The following is a 21785-nucleotide window of genomic DNA, read 5'->3' as shown; positions in this document are numbered from 1 at the left end:
TCAGGCAGGGGGCAATATGGTGGAAACAATTAACTCGTTTAACTATCTGGGCATTCTTTTTGATAGATTCGGCTCTTGGGCTCCAGCAGTTAAAGCTAGAAGCTCACTTTTTATGAAGTCTACTGCGGCCCTAGCAAATTCTTCAAATAAACTGGGGAAAAGGCCACCTGCAATTTTATTAAAAATATATCAAGCAAAATGCGTGAGCATAGCAGTGTACGGGACTGGTATATGGGGTTTCCAAGATAGCCTAATTAATCCAACGTATTGAAAACGCTTTTTTAAGGTTTGTTCTAGCTGTCCCAACTAGTGCCCCAGTTTTTAATTGCCATTCTGAGTTAGGGCAGGTTTATATTTCTGATTTAATCAAGGCCCAACCTCTGTTGCTGTGGCACAGAATTTGCCCGTCAGAGAGTATGGGCCTTAACAAAAAAATAATGACAGATGCAATGAGACTAGATAATGCCCACAAAATGTTATGGCTAAAATATATTAAAAAAATGTATGCAGGATATTGGTCATCCGGAATACTACACTTCTCCAGATAACATGAGGTCTATCAATCGCAGTGGGGTTTAAAAAAGTTTGTATGACTAACCTGGAAGAAACCAGGCTAACCCTTGAGATTGATAAACCCATGGTGGCCAACCACCAAATTATCACCATCACGTGTGATATCCAACCTTACCTGCTACATGTAATGGACGGGTATGACAGATACCTATTGACTAGATTTAGATTAGGGACCTTCCATCATTTGATTTCCCTCCCTGTCACTAACAATTGGTCAAGGGAACCTCGTTGCTGCCCCTGTGACAAGATTTCCCTGCAGAGCACCATACACGCAATTTTGTTTTGTAAGTACTATTGTAGCGAAAGGCATAGATGGATAATACCCCTATTAAAACAGGGAGGATGGAGGCAATGTCGCCCAGCCTTTATGCACTTACATATGCTGGGAAATGTTTACTGTATTGGCTTAATGGTGGGCTATTTAAAGGGGGTGATGAGGGTTAGGAAATCTTTAAATAACTGAATCAAGGGATATGAAATGTGGTGGCCCTTTGAAGTGTTAAATGGATTGATTAGGATTGCCTCAGATAATTAGAAAATTCTTGCATTTGCACACTATGAATTTTTGGACAATTACCAGTGATAACTGCATGTTAATGAATTCTTTTATTTTAACTATGATGATGTACTTAGCTTTTATATGTATGCTTTTATGATTTTAATGTTTAAAATCGAATAAAGCTCGTTTCTGATTCTGATTCTGACTAAGAACTCTAGACCAAATAAATACACCGGACATAATGCAAATTCGTTAAAGGGCAACAAATCTATGGAAGCTGTTGATAAATCTCCTCAGAAGGTTGTTTTAGATATGGCAATAAGGATCATTTTGGTAGTGATAAACAATGTCCAGCGGTGAAATAAAAATGTTCCTTCTGTGGTATCTTGGGGAATTTTGCTAAAGTTGACTGCAAATGGAAACCTAATACAATAGTTAAATTCATTACTAATTGTTCCGAATCCTCCTCAGAAATTGAGGGTGAATGTGAGAAGCAGTGTGTTTTAAATTTTGAGTTTAATGTCTTGTATGTGAGGGTATAGAGTTGGCAAATTTTAATTTAGAGCAAGTGAATCAGAGGGACATCTTTACGTTGTTGAGAAGGGGCCATCTGTTTTGGGGTGGTCAGATCAGAAGAAATTAGGTATTATATTGAACTCTAATAGCCCGGAACGAGTACAAGTCTTGTTGTTCAATGAAGAAGAATACTTCTTGCAACAGATGTGTGAGGAATTTCCCAAAGCCTTTTCCAGTAAGGTGGGGGAGCTACAAGTTTTCCAACATAAAATAATTTAAAAAGAGATTCATATGTCCTTTACCCACAAGGTAAGAAGTGTACCTTTTTGCAGTGGGAATGACGTTAAAGAAGAATTGAACAGATTAGCTAAGGAAGGGGTTATTGAATGTGTTGAGACTTGCGTATGGTTAGCCCCTTTGATTGTAGCACGACGTGCTAATGGCAAAGTTAGACTTTGCATTGATTCACATGATCTCAATCAGAATATTGTGGCTGACAAGTTTCCTCTACCTAAAATCAGCAAGACGTTGGCTTTAACTAAGGGTGTTAAATGGTTTACATCACTTGGCCTGACCTCACCATAGCACCAGGTAGTGCTGCATCCCAAAAGTAGACATTTGACAGGCTTTATTACACCGTATGGCTGTTTCCAGTTCAGTCTCATTCCATTTGGTTTAGCCTCTGCTGCTGCAGTATTCCAGCGATTAATGTATCATCTTGCTAGGCTATCTTGGAAGTTATAAGATTATCATTACAAAGTACAAGTATTTTCCATGTATGAGGAATAAAGTGGCAGATTTCCTGAGTAGAGCGCCTTTAAAAGATGCAGAGATGGAACAGGGTAAATGGTGTGATTTGTGTGTTCCTGTTTTTGATGTAGTGTCTACTGATGGCATTTCAATGGAAGAATGGGTGGAAGAATACAGTAATGATACCGTTTTATGTGAGGTTAAAGAACACATGAGGAAAGGATGGCCTCAGAAGATAATGCTCATTGCAGTATGATCATTCTCTTCTAAGGCCATCCTTTCCTCATGTCAAGTCAAGTCAAGTCAAAGAAACTTTATTTTCGGCTGTACAAGCCATAAATGCACATTACATGTACATTTCATAGGGTAAAAATATATATTAAAACACAGAAACTATGGTCATGAATAAATATTACAATGTCACCGAGCCAAGGGAACCCTCTGGCAACCCTGACCCTCCCTCCACCTTACTGCTGAACACCTGCGGAGGACCCGGCTTGGGAGAAGAGCGGACACCCGGCCCGAATGCCACGTCCGCCACGCTGCTGCTGATCCGGGCGAGAGGCGAGCCAGCTTGGCTGGCTGACGACGCGCCCGGTGACAACGCGACTCCTGAGGCAGTACCGGCGAAGCACCGGCGGGGTGGCGGGACCAGCTGACGGAGCCCCCCCTCCGAACCTTGCCAAGAGACCGGACCCATCCAGTGAGACCCCTCCGCGCCTACCCGCGTTGCCGCGACAGGCGGCGAATACTACAGAGAACCTGTGACGGACACTGGGGCCCACACAGAGGAGCCGCCGAGCACCTGCTGGAGCACCTCGCTCAGTGCGAAACACACACTCTGCTAGTGGGGACGTGCGCCTACTTTCGGCAATCTAGCCGTTTTTGGTGACGAGGGCCTGCATCGGTCCGCTCTGCACCGGACTCTCTTACAGGCCACTTGCAGAGCTAGCTACTGCCTGGCCGGCGGGGGAGAACACGTGAGGCCGCGGCTTGGGCCTGGTGCCTGGGCCTCAACGTGCGGCCTGCAGACGGACTTGCTCTACATCCCTACCCTTTGGACACAGACCCTGCGAGCCCACGCACCTCTCTGGACCCGGTTCCCCCATTGCACCTCGAACAACGCGGAGACCCTGCTTCAGAGAGAGACGAGGGCCCGCTCGACGGACCTCGCCCGCCACACCGGCAGTGGCCTCAACCGCAGAAGTGACTGCTGGCTGCCTGATCCCCCACCTGGCGATAGCGTGACCTCCGAGATGCTGCCGGCGAGACACAGGCGGGGCTGCGGTGCCGGGTGAGTGAGATCCCCCTTTCGTGCCTCACCGGGTAGCCGTGATTGACCGGCGGGGCTCCCCTCCCCCCGCGCATACACGGTGTTGCAGCGAGTGGCGGCTGCCACAGAGAGCCTGAAGTGGGCGCCGGGACCTGCGCGCGGGGGGCGCCGGAACTTTACCAGAGCCATACGCTCCTTCTGTGCGCATATTACACCGAGGAGACAGTTACCTGGCCCTGACTGCTGTTGGCTCCCCCCCGGGCCCTTCGCGATCAACTGACCGGTGGGGCCCCAATGTGAACTGCACGGCGCCGCCTTTGCCAGGGCACTGGAGCCACCGAGAGCAAGCGAGACATTGGGTGAGGACCCGAGACCTGGTGGAGGAGGGGTGGTTGCGCACAGACGGAGAGGCCTCGAGTTGCAGATCTTTATGACCGGAGAGGCCTGGCCTTCTCGCGACACGCGGAGAGACGACGACAACAGGGCCTCGTACCTGTGGGTCCTCCAGCACGCATGCTACAACACTCTACCTGTACTGCCTGTCCTGGAAACCCTGTGCATTTCGAGAGCAGGAGATCGCCTGCTACCGCACGACCAGCTACCTACAGTATGTACATGCCTGCTCCGGATTGTTGACCGACGTCTACTCAGTCATACTACCACTCCAGCCCACTCTACGACCTGGAACGCACGGTGCGTGAGACGCCGACCGGCCAACCGCGTGGAAACCGACGCAACCGTGGGCCGCGCTGCCAATAGCAGATGTTGCCTGAATCGCACACCAGACGAAGTGTTACCCTGCTGCCACTCTATCTGAACTGTTAGCCGGGCGACCCTGCACATGTCCGGAGGGGTAAGGACCCGCACTGGGACTGGAGGTGCCCCGCCGAAGGGAAAAACTGACAAATCACTGAGCAAGATGGCCGCCGATCAAGTGACCACGAGACTGGACAGCGTGCTAGCAGCTATGGAGCGCATGGAACAGTCGCTCCAACTAACCAGAACCTCCCTGGAGTCCAAAATAGACAGTGTCGCCATAGATCTCACCCACCTGCGAGACGACCACAGGAAACTGACTGATCGGACCAAGTCTCTGGAGGGAATAGTGAAGGAACTCGAACCCAAAGTCACCCAGATGGACAAGCAAGTACAGGACCTCCTAAACAGAGTGGAATTCCTGGAGGACCGCGCTGAGGACGCGGAAGGGAGGGCGAGACGCAATAACATCAGACTTTTGGGGGTCCCGGAGAAATGGGAGGGGAATCAACCCGCCCAACGTGTGGAGGACTGGCTCAGAAACATGCTACCTGAAGGCACGCTTTCGCCCTACTTCGTAGTGGAGCGGGCGCACCGAGTACCTACGAGGCCCCACACCACAGGCACTAACCCGAGGCCGCTACTCTTCAAGGTACTGAACTATAGGGACAGAGACATGGTGCTGAGAGAAACCAGACGACTAGGAGAAATTCGTATAGACAATGCTACAATAATGTTTTTCCTGGACTACACTGTCCAAGTTCAACGTCAAAGGCACAATTTCTTGGAGGTAAAACGGCGACTCCGCACCGCAGGCCTAAAGTATTCCCTACTCTTTCCTGCAAAACTGAGAGTGGTGGCACGAGACAAGACCTACTTCTTTAATACTCCGGAGGAGGTCGGTGAGTGGCTGGACGGCGGTACGGACATGGCACCCGGGCAGGCACAGAGTTATGAGGCCTAAAGTATTCCCTACTCTTTCCTGCAAAACTGAGAGTGGTGGCACGAGACAAGACCTACTTCTTTAATACTCCGGAGGAGGTCGGTGAGTGGCTGGACGGCGGTACGGACATGGCACCCGGGCAGGCACAGAGTTATGAGGCGAGGCCACGATCACGCGGGCCGCGGCGCCGCCGCAGGAACAGAGACCAGCAGGCCCAACGCCCAGAGGAAGTGTCACAACACTCTCCGCCGGCGGACCAAATGATTCAAAAACAGCAAGATGCGCTCCGGAGAGTCTCCCAATTGAGCAATTCGCCATCATCGGAAGTTATCCCAGACGACGGCCCTCAGACGATTCCCAGCGATGATGACGCTATTTACGGACTACCGGACTCCCAGGTGTCCGTGGAACTACCAGACGTCACACCGCAGACGGCGGACATGCTCCACTGAAGCCAACTGAGCACTGCTAACGGACCCTATTGGGGTGACGGAGATGGAGCCGGGGACGAGATGACCGCTGGACGCTGTGAGTGCAGGTCGTCGGACAGGACGACTCCCGCCGCCCAGGTGGTGGATGGATTGACCTTACTACAGTGGGTATTCCTCCCAGCCACATAGACACTGAGAAGGTAAGGTGGTGGTGGGAACGTACTGCGGTCTCTCCCCTTCTCTCCTACATATCTGCTGCCCCTCCTATATTGAGGCTTTCCTCTACCGAGGAGTTGGGGAATGAGAGCTGCTTGCATTCCCTCTGCATGTTTAGCCGAACGGGAGACCACGCAGCACGGGGCGGCGATGATTCCCCGGACAATAACTTTGACTACACAGCACAATCGACATATGGCCATGGGAAGGACCATTGATCCTCTTCCCCTCTTTGACTATATAAACCGCCAAGACTGTGATTAGCACATGATACCCCCTAGACTTGAATACTGATCTTTTGCCTCTTTGGTGTGTTTGGACGGCGGCATGTTACGTGGCCGACCTTTTGGTATTTGTTACTGTTTTGCATTGTTTGACCATTATGCTTCTTACCCTACCCTTGCCCTCGGAGAATGGCCTAACCTATTCCTTCATGAGCAGGTGCCTGTGTTTGACTTGAGCGGGGGGGAGGGCTGGGGGGTTTATGGGGGCTCGCACCCAAGAGGCGGACGGTGGGTGGGACGGGCGCTCCTTGCCGGCACTGTGAGTATGGCTGAGATCAGAATATGCACATGGAATGTCAGGGGCATGCACACACCATCGAGACGCTACCACATCTATTCCTACTTGAAACGTAACAAATTTCACGTAGCATTATTACAGGAAACGCACTTGAATGAGGCAGAGATACACGCACTGCGCCGCAGATGGCGCGGACAACTTTATGCCACCGAGTATTCCTCCTTTGCTCGTGGGGCACTCATATGGATCCGACCGGGCACCCCATGGGCGGTCATGGATACACAGATTGACTCAGAGGGTAGATACGTGCTTGCCCGAGGCAGACTTGATGGACGCCCTGTGGTGATTGCCTCTATATACTCTCCTAACATTGATCAGGGTAAATTCTTTGATGGCCTCTCCACGAAACTGGGGCCCTGGCACGGGATCCCATGGATTCTTGGGGGCGACTACAACTGCATCCTAGATGTCAAGCTAGACAGGTCATCCGCACCCACTGCCACTGCCCAGACACACAGCACCACGAAGACTCTCCTCAATTGGGCCATGCGATGGGACCTCCAGGATGCATGGAGGTCACGCAACCCCACTGCACGGATGTATTCCTACTGGTCAGGGGCGCATGCACTACATGTTAGATTAGACAGCTACATGATTTCTACTGAACTTCTCCCACTGGTCAAAGACACACAATATATGGGCCGCACGCACTCGGACCACAACCCCCATACCCTAGTGGTTGCTTGGGAGAACCCACACCCGCCTATCCCCACTTGGCGCCTCCAACCAGACCTCTTGCTGGATGCGACCTTCCGTGACTCCCTGCTCACGCAGACAGCCCAATACTTTGAGCTCAATGCTGACACGGCGTCCTCCCCCCAGATCGAATGGGACGCCTTTAAGGTGGTGACCCGGGGACTCTGTTTAGGGACGCAGGGACACATTAAGCGACAGCTAGAAACTGAACTGGCGCGACTGGAGACTGAGCTGCTAGACCTCGAGCGCGCTACGGAGGGGGATGCAGACGCTCGGTTGACGGAGGCCACGGCAGAACATGGTCGCCTGTTAGAGCGCTTACGCACCATCAACTTCGCGGCACACTCTGCCCGCATGCATCAACAGGGTGACAGGCCTGGCAAGCTGTTAACCTGGCTGACTGCACGAGAGAATCGTTCGTCTTCCATCTCGGCGATTCGGGCAGAGGGGGGTGGTTTACTTTACACCCAACGCCAAATACACGAGGCATTTACCGGTCACTACTCGGGGCTGTACCGTTCCCAGTTGCGCACCTCGATGGCTGACATAGCCGAATATCTCTTGCCCATACCTCTGCCCACTTTAACAGCAGAGCAGCAGGATGACCTTGAAGCGCCGCTAGACCCCTAGGAGCTCCGCGACACCATATTTAATCTTTCGAATGGCAAATCTCCGGGACCGGATGGCTTACCAGCCGAATTCTACAAGGCCGCCTCTGACATCCTTATTCCCCAACTGGTGAAAATGTACACTGCGGCGACAGATGATTTTTCCTTACCCCCGACGCTTAATGAGGCTACCCTCGTGTCTCTGCTCAAACCCGACAAATATAGCGAGCGGATGGGATCCTACCGCCCCTTAGCTCTCCTCAACACAGACTATAAAATACTCGCCTCCATGCTTGCCCGTAGACTGGCCCCTATGGTACCCACACTGGTACACCATGACCAGATCGGGTTTGTACCAACGCGCCACACTTCCCATAATATCCGCCGCCTATTCCGCATTCAGGAATATGCTACACAACAGTGGCCGCGCGCTGGGTGCCTGGTACTAGATCTGGAGAAGGCGTTTGATTCCGTGGAATGACCCTACCTGCGAGCGGTCATGGACACATTTGAGCTAGGAGACGACTATGTGACCATGGTTGGCCTCTTGTACCGCAGACCTACAGTCCGCGTCCGCACTGGTACTCTACTATCTCACCCTATACCTGTGCAGAGAGGCACCAGACAGGGCTGCCCCCTGTCGCCCTTATTGTTCTCCTTAGCTGTGGAACCCCTGGCCGAGACACTCAGGTCCCGAGGGGCGGAGTGGGGCATACCGATGGCAGATGGCCTACATGCAGTGTCATTATATGCTGACGATCTTCTTCTATATGTGAAAGACCTCAGTGATGTTCCGGAGTCCCTCACTGACATTTTCGGCACCTTTGAGGAAATGTCAGGCTTGAAAGTCAACTGGGCCAAATCAGGGGCCTACTCCTTTGACCCGAAAACTCCAGAGAGTGAGATACGCATCAGGGTTTGAGGCTGCAGTGGTATCCCACGACATTCAGGTATCTTGGGATTCATATCTACCGTGAGCCTGCGGATATACTGGATGGGAATCTGCTGCGGGCGATTGCATCCATCCGTTCACAGGCTGGGTTCTGGAAAACGCTGCCACTGAACGTTCCTAGTCGCGTGGCCCTGACGAAAATGATCGTCCTGCCACGGCTACTATACTACTTTGCTAATATTCCAACATATGTCCCCAACCGGGTGTTTCGAGACCTCAAAGCCCTATTACGCGATCTGCTCTGGAATAAGGGCCGGCCACGCATCGCTCTGGCGAAATTATATATGCCAACTGAAGCAGGGGGACTAGCTGTTCCCAATCTGGAATTATACTATATGGCAGCGCAAATGCAGTGGGTGTCAGGATGGCTAGGCGAAAGGGACTTGGGAGACACGGCCACGGATGTCGCGGTCTGGACCCAGTTACAGGTCCAAGTGTTGTTTCACCCGCTGATCCGGACTCCGCGTCCATCGCAACTGCATCTTGCGGTAGCGCGCAGATGCTTCCTCCGCTGCCTACGCCTAACGCGGGCGGTAACACCATACGCCCCAATACTCCCTCTATTGGGTACCCCGACTGCGACAGGGGCACTGACGGCTGTGAGACTTGACAGCTGGACCGCAGCGGGAGTGGAAACATTGGGAGATCTCTACTCTGACGGCGCCCTCCTACCCTTTGCCACCCTCGTGGATGACACATCTCTACCAGCTGGACAGTTCCTATTACATGCGTCCCTCACCCGAACACTGACTGCCTCCTGGGGTGACATAACTGCCGAACTGCCCACCCATCATTTCCTGCAGTACCTTCACGTCATGAGTAATGAAACACACATAATCCACTGGCTAGCGCAAGCTCTTCTTTTCCATACTCATCCCACCACTGTGCAACTGAGGGAGAAATGGGCGACCGACAGAGGACGAGACTGGACGGATAAGGAGTGGGCAATGATTCTAGTTGGCCCGGTTAATGTCCCTCGTAACCCTCGTTTTAAAATTATACAACTTTACATACTACACCGCGCATACCTCACTCCGGACAAGATAAATAGATATTTATCGGTCACGGATACGGCCTGCAACCGCTGCTCCCAGATAGGGGCAGACCTCCTACACATGCTCTGGCTCTGTCCTGCCCTTCAACAATATTGGGATGGGGTGACCATGCTACTGACACATTGCACTGACGAACGAGTGCCAAGAACTTGGGAGGCCTACATCTTGGGACTATAGAAACGTACGCGGCTGAATAAAGTCCAGGCCCGATACTGGGATCTCGGGCTCATCACGGCCAAGCGACTGCTCACCAAGCGGTGGAAGGCCGGCACACCTCTGCACATCCGACACTGGAGCCTATCGTTAGTGAACTGGGCACGGGCGGAGAGCGCTGCCCTGCGACGAGAGGAAACGGCGGGCCTTAGAAAATTTCCGATTGCACAACACTGGGACACTATCCTCCACTCCTTTCAACAGAAATGTGTAGAGCAGGGGATCACGTGATGAGGTGTAGGCTACCACCACTTCCCCACGCTGTGTTTGACAGCACGAAACGTGGTTGCGCCTGGCGGATTCCCCCTATTCCATTTCCCCCCTCTCCAGTCCTGCCGAGATATTGCAATATAGCCTATGCTGCACTGCTCGCTGCCTCCATGACTCCCGGGTCTTGACTACTGTATGCTACGTACCCGGCTGTCTCGCAGTGTGTTGCCTCTCCCGCACCCTCGTCCCCACGCGCTTTACATCTGACATGCCTTTACGCTGGAAACCCTCCCTTACGTGCTTGACACACAGGCGGGCTCCCTACTGCGCCCCCCGAGCTGCCCCGCCCGCTGAATAGCTACAGACACATTGGCACCACACCACCCCCCCTAACACATGGCTACTTCCATCCCACTCCCCTCCTCCCTTTCATTTGTACTATCCTAGTTACTGTTATAAACGTTATTGACCTACTGGTCCCACCTTCCTACGGACCAAACCCTTTAACATTGCTTTTCGTACACGCTACATCATGGGGTCTTTGAGGATAACTGCCAGGGCCGAGGTGCTCCTACCCGAACACAACTACGGACACCAGACACTCCCATCAGGTCAGATGCGCTGTATAATCACCCGATAACCAACACGCTCAAGAAGCTATGCAGCCTCATCCCTTCTTGATGCTATCCCGCGCCCTCCTAGAGAGAGAGATAGTCTGTCATCCTTCCATGTGACCTACAAGTGTTACAATGGGTACGGCTCGCAAAATGACATTGATGAGTGCTAACATAGCTCAATGTTTATGAGTTTGCATATGAACTAAAGGGTAAAAAAACAAGACCTACGGACCTACACTCATTGTTTTTTTTTTCGTTTTCTTGCATTGCCGAATGTTTGCATGATTGTGAAATTCTAATTCAATCTCCTATACGCCGCCGGACCCCAGGGTTGTCGGCCTTGTGGCTGTGTTCATTTAATACATGTGATATGATTTCAACCATACGCTGCTGGGCCGGATGGGTTGTAAGCCGAATGCTGTGTACTGTACACTTCAAACAATAAAGGTCTTAAAATATATATATAAAAAAAAAAATGAATAAATATTACAATCATCTCAAGTTGATAAGTTTATGAAGAAGTGGATTCAAATTATGATACTAACTATCACTACAGATGGGGGGGCGGAGCTAGCTCGCAACCAAGATGGCTGCCACGGTCCTGAGCCGAGAACCTGAGGGGAGAGATCGTAGCGGCTGCCGGGCCTGCGGCGTGCGCACTCCGGCAGACCACGACCTCCAGTGCGGAGTTGGCCGTGAAGAGTACCAGGAGATCGGCCAGCGGAGGTCGGCGGTCTGGATAGCGGGGACGGCAGCGGAGGAACACCTCCCTATTATGACAGGCACAGAGGCGTTGGACCCGGGCGATCGGAGGTAGCGACCGCTCACCCCCGTGTGGACACTCGGCCTGCGCTGTCAGGGCTGGCCTCGAAGAGGGTGAGTCGCGGACCCTTGGTCCGGAGTGGGACGAGGAGGCTTCGCTAGCGGGCACGGCACGGAGGAGCGCTGCTCCACGGTATGAGTGCGGGGCTGTACCTGCTGCAATTCACCGGAAAGAGGTGACGAGCGATCGAGGCGGCGGTTGAGCCCCCTTACCTAATCCATGGTAGGGATCGATTTTAAGCAGAGGACCCTTCCAGCGCGAGAGCTCCTGTGTGGAAACTGTGAGAGCTATGGACAACGACCGCCATCTTGGTTTCGTGAAATCTTTGGGCGCATTAGCGGACATTAGCAGGTGAGCTGCGGCTGCTGTGGGGGTGGCGACTCGGAGGAGCCTTGGCATATTGTCCCCTGCCTTGGTGGGAGAGGTGAAGAGCTAGTGGAGGTTTTTGCCGCCCCCCCTACCCATCTGTGATCGTGTACTTTTGCGGCTGCCGAGGGCCTCGGGACTGTGTTGGCCGCGGCACTGGCATTCCCTGGGGTGAGGCCCTGCGGTGGCACGCCGAGTCGCCCCATTCGAGGCTCTGCTGGGAGTCGGTCAGTTCACGGACCCCCCTGCAGGGAGAATACAAACACGATTGGACACTGAACTGTCAGCGTGGGGCCTCTGCGCCCTGGACGTACTCGGCCCTGGCATAGGGTCCATAACTCGCCGGACTGCGGTACTCCTGGTCGCTGCTTGCCCTGCCTCTCGCTGTCTGCACTGACACGTCCCATCCTCCTTCAGCTATGGGACGCACGGACAGATCACAACCCAAGCTGTCCTTTGATCCAAAGGGCACCAAAACTAAGAACACCACTGCGAGGGGAGCTGCAGGGGACCGCCAGCCGCTGGAGGACGATCCACAACAAGATATCCGTGGTTTGCTCCTAGCCATGGAAGAGGGCTTACAGGGGGGTATTGCCTCCCTGGGCTTAAAGATGGACACCCTATCCTACCGCATGGACCGCATGGCGGAACGATTGGATAAACAGGTGGAAAGGATGGACATGGCGGAGCGTCGCATCACCGAAGTGGAGGAAGCGCAAACTACCTTGGATGCAGACAATAAGCAGATATCTAGAGCCATGCAGTCTCTCATGGACAAGGCAGAGGATTTGGAGGCCCGCTCCAGACGGAGCAATCTACGTATCACAGGCCTGCCAGAATCCACGCAGACGGGAAATATGGAGGTCTTCGTGGAAAAACTCCTTAAGACTCTTTTTGGTGACTCCGCCTTCTCCACTATGTTTGTTGTGGAAAGAGCCCACCGCTCTTTGGGCCCCCGACCCAAACCAGGAGCCCCGCCAAGGCCTATAATAGCCAAATTGCTGAATTACAGAGACCGAGACACAGCGCTAAGGTTGGCCCGAGACAAACAACCGTTGCAATTCGCAGGCTCTACCTTATCTGTGTTCCCGGACTTCACCGCTAAGGTGCAGGAAGCAAGGCATCAGTTTGCACCAATGAAAAGACAGTTGCGCGACATGGGGACAGACTACGCGATGCTATACCCTGCAAAACTAAGGATCAACCGGAGGGAAATCCTTCATCTTCACGGATCCTAAAGCTCTGCAAAAGACACTAAAGGAATGGCGCAAAGAGAACAGATCTTCCCAGAACAAAGACTTGGAGGACTCCGGAAACGCATTGGATGAATAGGACTGAAGTGTCGACATACAGATAAGTCCGAGAAGCTAGGACACTGGGACAAGGGGACTTGAGTTGAGGTGAAGGGAGAAACTGGGGCTTTGGAGAATGATATATTATGCGCAGACACCTGGAGAGATACAGGGTCCTGTCCAGATACGAATGCCCCTTGCAGGGCACGAGGGGGCCGATTGGAGGTCTCTGTGCGGCGACCAGACTTGTGGAGCCTGCTAGGTGACGTGCGTCTACTGCAGTCTACTGTTAGCATGTCTGACCAAGGGGTGTGTATTATTGCTAGAGGTGCCCAGACTGGCTGGGTACCTGAATGTTTCACACTGACTATGGAAAGCTGAGAGCGCTTGGTTTCAGGTTAAGTTTATACACACAACAGTTGGACATGGAGACGAGAGGGGGGAGGGGCAGCATAAGGAACACGTTCTGTACAATACTTGACTACTGCCTGCTACCTTTGCCCTTGAGTGAATTACACAAACTTGGTCCTACGGGATTTGATTTTGTATGTGTTGGGGAATTTCTATGTTGGGGAGGGTGATGGGGAGGGTTGGGGGGGACAGAGTAAGGACCGCCGCCTAGTTGGGGATGGGCAGGCGTAGGTGGGACCGGGCGGGGTGGTCTTCCAGAGCACTTGTGACTGGTAGGGTTGGGAGCAAGAAAGTTTGGTTCTTGAGGTTGTTGTTTGTAAGAGATCACACGTGGCAGGATCAGGGTCCTTCGGGATGCTTCTGGTACAGATTCCATTGATATAACATGTTGGCACGCTATGACAGCTGAACAGACTCGCACAGAGGGCACTCTTGACACACTAAAATTGATGACGTGGAACATACAAGGTCTTAACGACCACAGGAAGGTCTTACAATACTTTGCCAGATACATAGTAGATATAGCTCTCCTGCAGGAGACACACCTTCCTACGGACAGTCACATTCTCCGCTATAGGGGCCTCTTGGAGAATGTTCATGCTGCAGGATTTACCACACATGCACGGGGCGTCCTCACATGGGTAAACCCGAAGGCACGATTGACTATGACGCCATTGGTGACTGATAGGGACGGTCGATACACTATTTCGAGATGTAAGGGCAGGGGGTTGGAATTCTGTATAATAAATATGTATGGCCCTAATTATGACAACCCAGAATTTTTTTCGGAACTAGGGGCTAAGATTATGTCATACTCGGGAGGGGAAATTCTCGGGGGAGGAGACTTTAATATGATTCGACATCCTCACGTGGACAGGTAGAAAGGCCCTTTCCGCCGCCCTTCGGCCTCTGCCAGGGTCTTGGAGACACAGATGTCCAATATGGACTTGCGCGATATCTGGAGATATCGATACCCCGCGTTAGGAGGCTATACGCATTACACGGCACAGTTCAACCTACATACTAGAATAGATTAATGGCTAGCCACACCATACATAACCTCAGAAGTTCACACATGTGAGATTCTCCCACGCACATATTCGGACCATTCACCGCTTTTGATATCGGTGATCACGCCAGCACGGCGGATACCACCATTTGCCTGGCGGTCCCCCCCCTACTCACTAATGGATGCCTCCTTTAAGCAGGAATTAGCGACAGCTAACAAGACATTTTATGACACCAATGAGGGATCTGTGAAGTCGGTGCAAAGTGTGTGGGAAGCATTTAAATTATACATCAGAGGGGTTACAATGTCCAAACACTCGGGGGTCCTCAAGTCGATTAGAGGCAGGCTGCAATCTCTGGAGGCTAAACTTGGGGAGTTGGAGAGTAGGCGTTTACATAAGCCAGATGAAGATCTCGCAAGAGAACTGTCTGAAACGTTACGAGAATACAACGATGAGGCGGACTCCGAGATCAAACACTTGGGGAAATACGCCTCGGCTAGATCGTATGTTGAAAGCGAGCGTCCGGGTGCAGTGTTGGCGCAGATGGCACGGCGGGGCAGGGGAGAGGGAGGGATTCCGGAAATTAGATGTGACGTGATGGAGGAAATTCTCATGGCTACGCAGGTAGCGGATCGATTTAGGGAGTATAACTCCACTTTGTATGCCTCGCGCGGTCCGGCTTCAGATGAAAGCATTCTAGATTACCTCACTCATATCGAAATGCTGTGGCAGTCTGACACTCATCGGAGATTCCTAGTCCCCCCAATAGAACGGGATGAGATAGTATTGGCGCTCTCACCCATGAAATCTGGAGGGCCACCGGGAAGCGATGGCCTCACCCTGGCCTTTTATAAGGCCTTTGCGGACCTCTTACTCCCTAGGTTACTAGCACTATTTGAGGACATGGCGGATATGGGCACTATGCCGCCTACAATGCGTGAGGCGATACTAGTAGCCATACTCAACCCGGGCAAGGACCCAGGGGACTGCGCATCATACCGACTGCTATCACTCCTAAATGTTGACACAGAAATCTTCGCAAAGTTACCCGCCAATCGTCTCAGCCCAATGATTACCACGCTGGTAGCCCCAGAACATGCTGGATTCGTTCCCTCACGAAACCTCACCTATAATCTCAGAACAGTCGTCGCAGCCTTCCAGCACACGCGTCCGGAGGTACCGGCGGTGGCTGTCTTCCTGGACATGGAGAAGGCCTTCGACTCTGTTGAATGGCCTTTTCTGAGACACGTGTTGGACTTTATGGGAGTAGGACATCTATTTTTACAACTCCTGGCTATTTTATACACTTCCCCCACGGCCCGGGTCCGTATCGGTACGCTAGTCACGGACACGTTACAAATTGGAAGAGGCACGAGGCAGGGATGCCCCCTCTCCCCTCTTTTATATGCCCTAGTAGCAGAGCCCTTGGCTTGTGCCCAGCGCGAATATCACAGCCATCAGGACATAAGGTTTCCCACATATAACTTGATAGTTTTCCGCTGACGACACGCTCTTATACGTCAGGGAGCCAGAGACACACCTTTCGACTGTGCTGCTTGAAGTTGTCTTGTTTAGCTCTCTGTCGGGCATTCAAGTTAATTGGAGCAAGTCGCTCATGTTTCCCCTTACCCCGGCCACAAAACAATTTGATCCGGGATATCCCATACAATGGACCACGGTCCGATACTTGGGAATTAGACTGCACACTGACTCTGAGATGATACTTCGCGAAAACTATGGAACAGCAATCTCTAAATTAGAAGACAACATCAATAAATGGATTGCATTGCCATTGTCATTATTGGGAAGAGTTGCACTCATGAAAATGGTGGTGTTACCACGCCTCCTGTTCTTGTTTTGCAACATCCCCATGGTCTTATCTACGAATTTCTTCCATCAGTTGCGTGGCCTAATGATCCGTCTAGCATGGGCTGGAAAGCAGCCGAGGGTTGCGTGGAATGTACTCACACGCCCATATGCTTCATATGCTTCAGGAGGACTGAATGCACCGGATTTAGAATTATATTATCGGGCAGCACAGGCTGCGCCCGCATATCACTGGATTCATGGCCCGACGAACGTCCCCCATGTACGTATAGAAATGATTGTTGCGGAGCCTACGCCATTACCTGCGCTACTGGCGAAAACTAGAGATCGACAAACAGGCCTACTAGACTCCTTGAATTCGGTGACGTACGCTTGGCATCATTTGATGGATGTACAGGCGTGTAGTCTGATGTAAGCTCCAGCCGCTATGATTGAATGGTGCGCATGGCTATCTCCATGCTTGGATAGGGCAGTGCTGACGACGCTGAAGGCACTCAATATTAATAAGATGGGTGATTTGTTTGCTAATGGGGCTGTACGCACATGGGACGAGATAGTTGCAGGTGGTGGGGAGGACCAATTGCTGCGGTGTTTCCAATACCACAGAGTGAGACACGCGCTGAGGGCGCAACTGGGTACAGAGATGGAAGAACCGCAGACTGTTACGGCGTTCAGTTATGTGGTTACGGCCAAATCCGCTGCTAGACTAATAGCCAAACTGTAAGCCATAGCCCTCGAATAGAGGACCGCAGAATATTCCAAACCACGACTGGCATGGCAGGTGGACCTGCAAATTGACCTAAATGAAGAAATAAGGCGGTATTGTTGCTTAAGTACTAAACGTATCTCTCTGAATGGGAGACATAGGTTGATACACTTCAAATACTTAAACAGGGCCTATTACACTCCGGAACGATTACACAGATACAAACTACGCGAGAATGCGAATTGTGAGAGATGCGGGACGGTGACAGCAGACTTTCTACACATGGCATGGTCCTGCCCTGGGATCCAGGCTTTTTGGCAGGAGGTGTATAGGGAGGTTAATAACACTACACAGTTGACACTGATCCCCGATCCTTTGCTGGCAATATTAGGTTACTCCAAACCTATACGACCAGCATACAGAAGGCTGGTTGACATGGCATTTTTACTGGCTAAAAGGTGCGTGGTGCTACGTTGGATGCGAGGCCCAGTCCCCACCCTGTCACAGTGGTCTAGGGAGATGACATATTGCTGCACCCAAACTGAACTATACAGTGACCTGTTACCCCCCCCCCCACCCCCACCCCGCAATCGCCCTAAAAACTTCTGGTCTTGTTTCTTAGAACATCGACGGTCACAGGACGCCTCGGAAGAGGTTGAAGCAGACACTGGCTTAGAGACGGACACGATTGTACCCCCCCACCCTCCCTGTACTGAGGACGATACTACACACTGATGGATACATGGCAGGGACCACGAACATTGAAGTACTGTTTTGTGCCTCCTGCATGAGGCAACTCCTTTCTCCACCTCTGAGTGTGCCTCGGGTCTCGATAGAATGCAGCATTTTTGTAATAATGAAAGTTGCCTATGTAAGTCTGTACATAATTTTCTGTGCCTTGTCGAAGTTATTCAACCCTGTCAATGCTTGTGTGAATTGCTTCTTTTTTTTTTTTTTGAGAACCACCAATAAAAACATTATTAAAAAAAAACTATCACTACAGATCTTTCCGACCCCTCAAGGTTTAAAATACATATAGTTCCAAATCGCATTCGAGGGAATTATAAAACTGTTAAAAACAGAAACCAGTTGTTTCCAGAAAAAAATAATTTAGAGGAAAAAACATTAAAATTGCTTTACCAAAACTAAAATGTTTGGCACAATTCTCTAAAAGAGCTATAAAAAACAGATGTGTTTATAAGCGGGATGGCAGCATCTAGTTACTAACCCACTCATTCCCCTTAAGGATGCTTCTGCGTATACACCACATTGCAAATAGGAATTTCGAGGTGACAACTGCAAATAATGGAAGTGTTTCGTATTTAAGTAACCTAAACACCTCAACATAATTTCTGAGCCACATATTCCTGCAGAGTTGAAGGACCCACCTCGATCTAGGCCTAAAATAAGCAGGGCAAAACAATATTACGTGGAGTTCTGTTTCTTCGGAGGCGGAGCAGCCAGGACAATCAGCTTTGGTTACACCCTCCCATTTGTTCGAGAATGCACGGAGCGGTAGCGTACCATGCCTAAATTGTAAATACAATTTTTTTGCCATAAACGGTTGGATACTGTCCAAAACCAATTCTAGTGTGTACTGCTGCTTAACATCCAGGAACCTTGAGGTCAGGTAACAAGAAATCATACTCTGTGTCAACATGGCAAATTTGTGTTACTTTTTAGATATACTGGGGCACATCTCTTCTGGGGTAGACCACATATTTGCCCACCCCAGTGAGAAGCATACCTTCCTAACATAGGACAGCCAAGGTAGGTAGGTTGGCTGCACCTAGTATGGACATAACATCCCTCAATTCCTCCCTGTAGGAGGCGTGCTCCATATGCGACGCCAAAATAGGAGGGGACGGGAGGCTATTAAATCAGCAATAGGGCCAATACCCAAATCCATCCTATGAGGGTTTAGAGGCGTGCTTCTTGGAAGGCCCAGTAATTGCCTCATAAAGGTAGTCTCTGTGACCGATAGAGTATGAGACGCGCAATGACCCCAAAGTTCAGCTCCATATAGGTAGGCTCCCCTTGCTTGGGTTTTGTAAATTTCTGCCGGGGGCCTGACCACTTTTTGTGTGCAGTTTTTATAAACTTTCAGATTACCACCCACTGATTGTGTTTATTTCAGATTGGCCTTCTTACTTTGTGTCCCCCAATCCATGTTATCATTTAGGGTGATCCCTAAGTAGTCAAAAATGGGCACTCTTTCGAGGGACCTACCCTCCAAATGAGGGTGCAGACAGTTAGTCGTTTTAGCATGGAAGACCATGTACTTCGTTTTCTGAACATTTATCTCCAGGTTCCTATTCCTGCAGAATATACTAAACTCATCCAATACATGCTGCATTCCCATTCATGATTTGGACAGGAGCAGCGTGTCATCGGCAAACATTAGGGCCGGTATTTTACTATTCGCTAACCTTGAGGGATCCAAGTCCTTCGCTGCCAGGAGGGTTTCGATAAGGCCATTTAGAAAGAGGGAAAAGAGGGTTGGCGCTAGCACGTAGCCCTGCCTCACCCCTTTCTCCACAGGAAAAGGAGCAGTCAATTCTCCTTTTTAACCATATCTTACTCTCGTGTAAGTACCTTCATGTAGGCGCTTCATTAGTTGGCAAAGGTAAGCTGGTGCTCTCATATTGCGAAGGAGACCCCATAACTGGTCACGCTGGACCATATTAAAGGCGACTTAAGGTCCACAAAGGTTAGGTAAAGGCTACCCCCCTCTAATGTAACTGTTTTCCAGTAAATTAATTGCAATCTAAAAATCTGATCGATGGTCGAGATCTTAGACCTAAATCCTGCTTGTAAGGGGGTTAAAACATTCATCTTGGCCATCCAGAATTGCAATCGCCCCAGCAAAACGCGTGCAAATATCTTTTGGGAAACGTAGATGAGGCTTATCGGCCGATAGTTTGCCGGCTTTTTTAAATATTGGGATAATTTCCGCACCAGCCCAAGTCGACGGAAGGGGAATTCCCTGTATAATGGCATTGAATAGAATCTGTAGATAAGGGACCCACACTACCTGTTCATTTCTGAACAGGTCACCAGGAATTCTATCCAGTCCCAGTGCCTTGTTGGGAAGAATGTTTTTCACCGCCAAGGAAACTTCCAGCATTGAACATAATGGTGGGGCCATATTTAAGGGGATTTGGTCTACATCTGTTGACTCATGTGTTGCAGCTTCATCCGTGGATCTAGAATATAAACCTTTAAAATATGCTCTCCAAACTTCTTCCCCCAAATTGGGTTCTATAGCCGAGTTGCCTTTGGAGTTGCCAGTTTTAACCAAATTCCTAAAGCTTCTCATATCTCTAGTATCCAAAGCTAACTTTATTGCTTCCCATTTTTTGATCTCGCAAGCTGCTTTGACTTCAGCTATAGTATTTTTATAGTGAGATCTGGTGAGTCGGATGCATAAGGGTCCTTATTTTTGATCCCGAGTACCAATGCGCTTTTGGCAACCCTACAGGCTTTGTTAAACCAGGGGTGTTTATGTTTTGAGGGGAATTTATTAATATTTCCATAACTGTAAAAGAACTCTGACAGCTTTGAAATCATATCCTGGTGGTTCATACTTATCAACAATAAAGGCTCATGGCCTTGGAGGTTTTCAGACATGCTAAAAGCAGTTTCTAGATAAGGAATAGATTGCGTGTACAACGAGGCCATTTTTTCGTTGGATACAGCCAAGGTTCCCCATCATACTCTTCTACCCCCTTCAGTTGCAATTAAATTTGAAGGGGGATAGGGTATCGAGCCCTGAGCACCCCTAAGCTGGGGATAGGCTATTGCGAGTACCAGTGGATTGTGGTCACTTTCACACCAAGATTGGACCACAAAATCGTTAATTCTGAACCAGTTCTCAACATCTACCAGAATGTAGTCAATTGTAGAAGCCTGCCCAGTTCATTAAATGTTGGGTTTCCCGGGGTATCTGAAGGGAATTGGCCGTTGCAGGCCCTTAGCGAATAGGGGAGGGTGAGTGAGGTCAATTGGAGGACAAGGGGAGTCCACCCCCTTGTTGGGTAAATATTACAGTCCGGAATTGACCATACAGAATCCGCTTCGCTAGTAATAGTAGGGGTTATGCCATTAAGTGGTTCGAAGTGGCAATTAAAGTCCCCCCAACAATTTTATGGACAGACTCTGGTAGGGTAAAAAGAAAGGAGTCCAGAGAGTCTAGAGTCTGTGAACTTTGCCCCATCCTCACTGGGCGAGAGTATACATTTATAACGGCCAGTTTAAATGTGTCGTCAAGGGAAAGAAGAATACACTGAATATCCATGAATCTGTGTCTAACACTTTGATTGTACAAAACAAGTGAATAGCAACCCAAATGCAGAGACCCCCCGAGGGTCTCCCTCTAGGCCCCTGCAAGGCTGGGATAGAGTAAGTCGCATAACCAGCCCTATGTGGTGATACAGTGGACCACATCTCTTGAAAGAGAC

The sequence above is a fragment of the Lissotriton helveticus genome, chromosome 10, assembly GCF_964261635.1.
Source record: "Lissotriton helveticus chromosome 10, aLisHel1.1, whole genome shotgun sequence".
NCBI lineage: Eukaryota > Metazoa > Chordata > Amphibia > Caudata > Salamandridae > Lissotriton > Lissotriton helveticus.
This window is presented reverse-complemented; position numbering follows the sequence as displayed.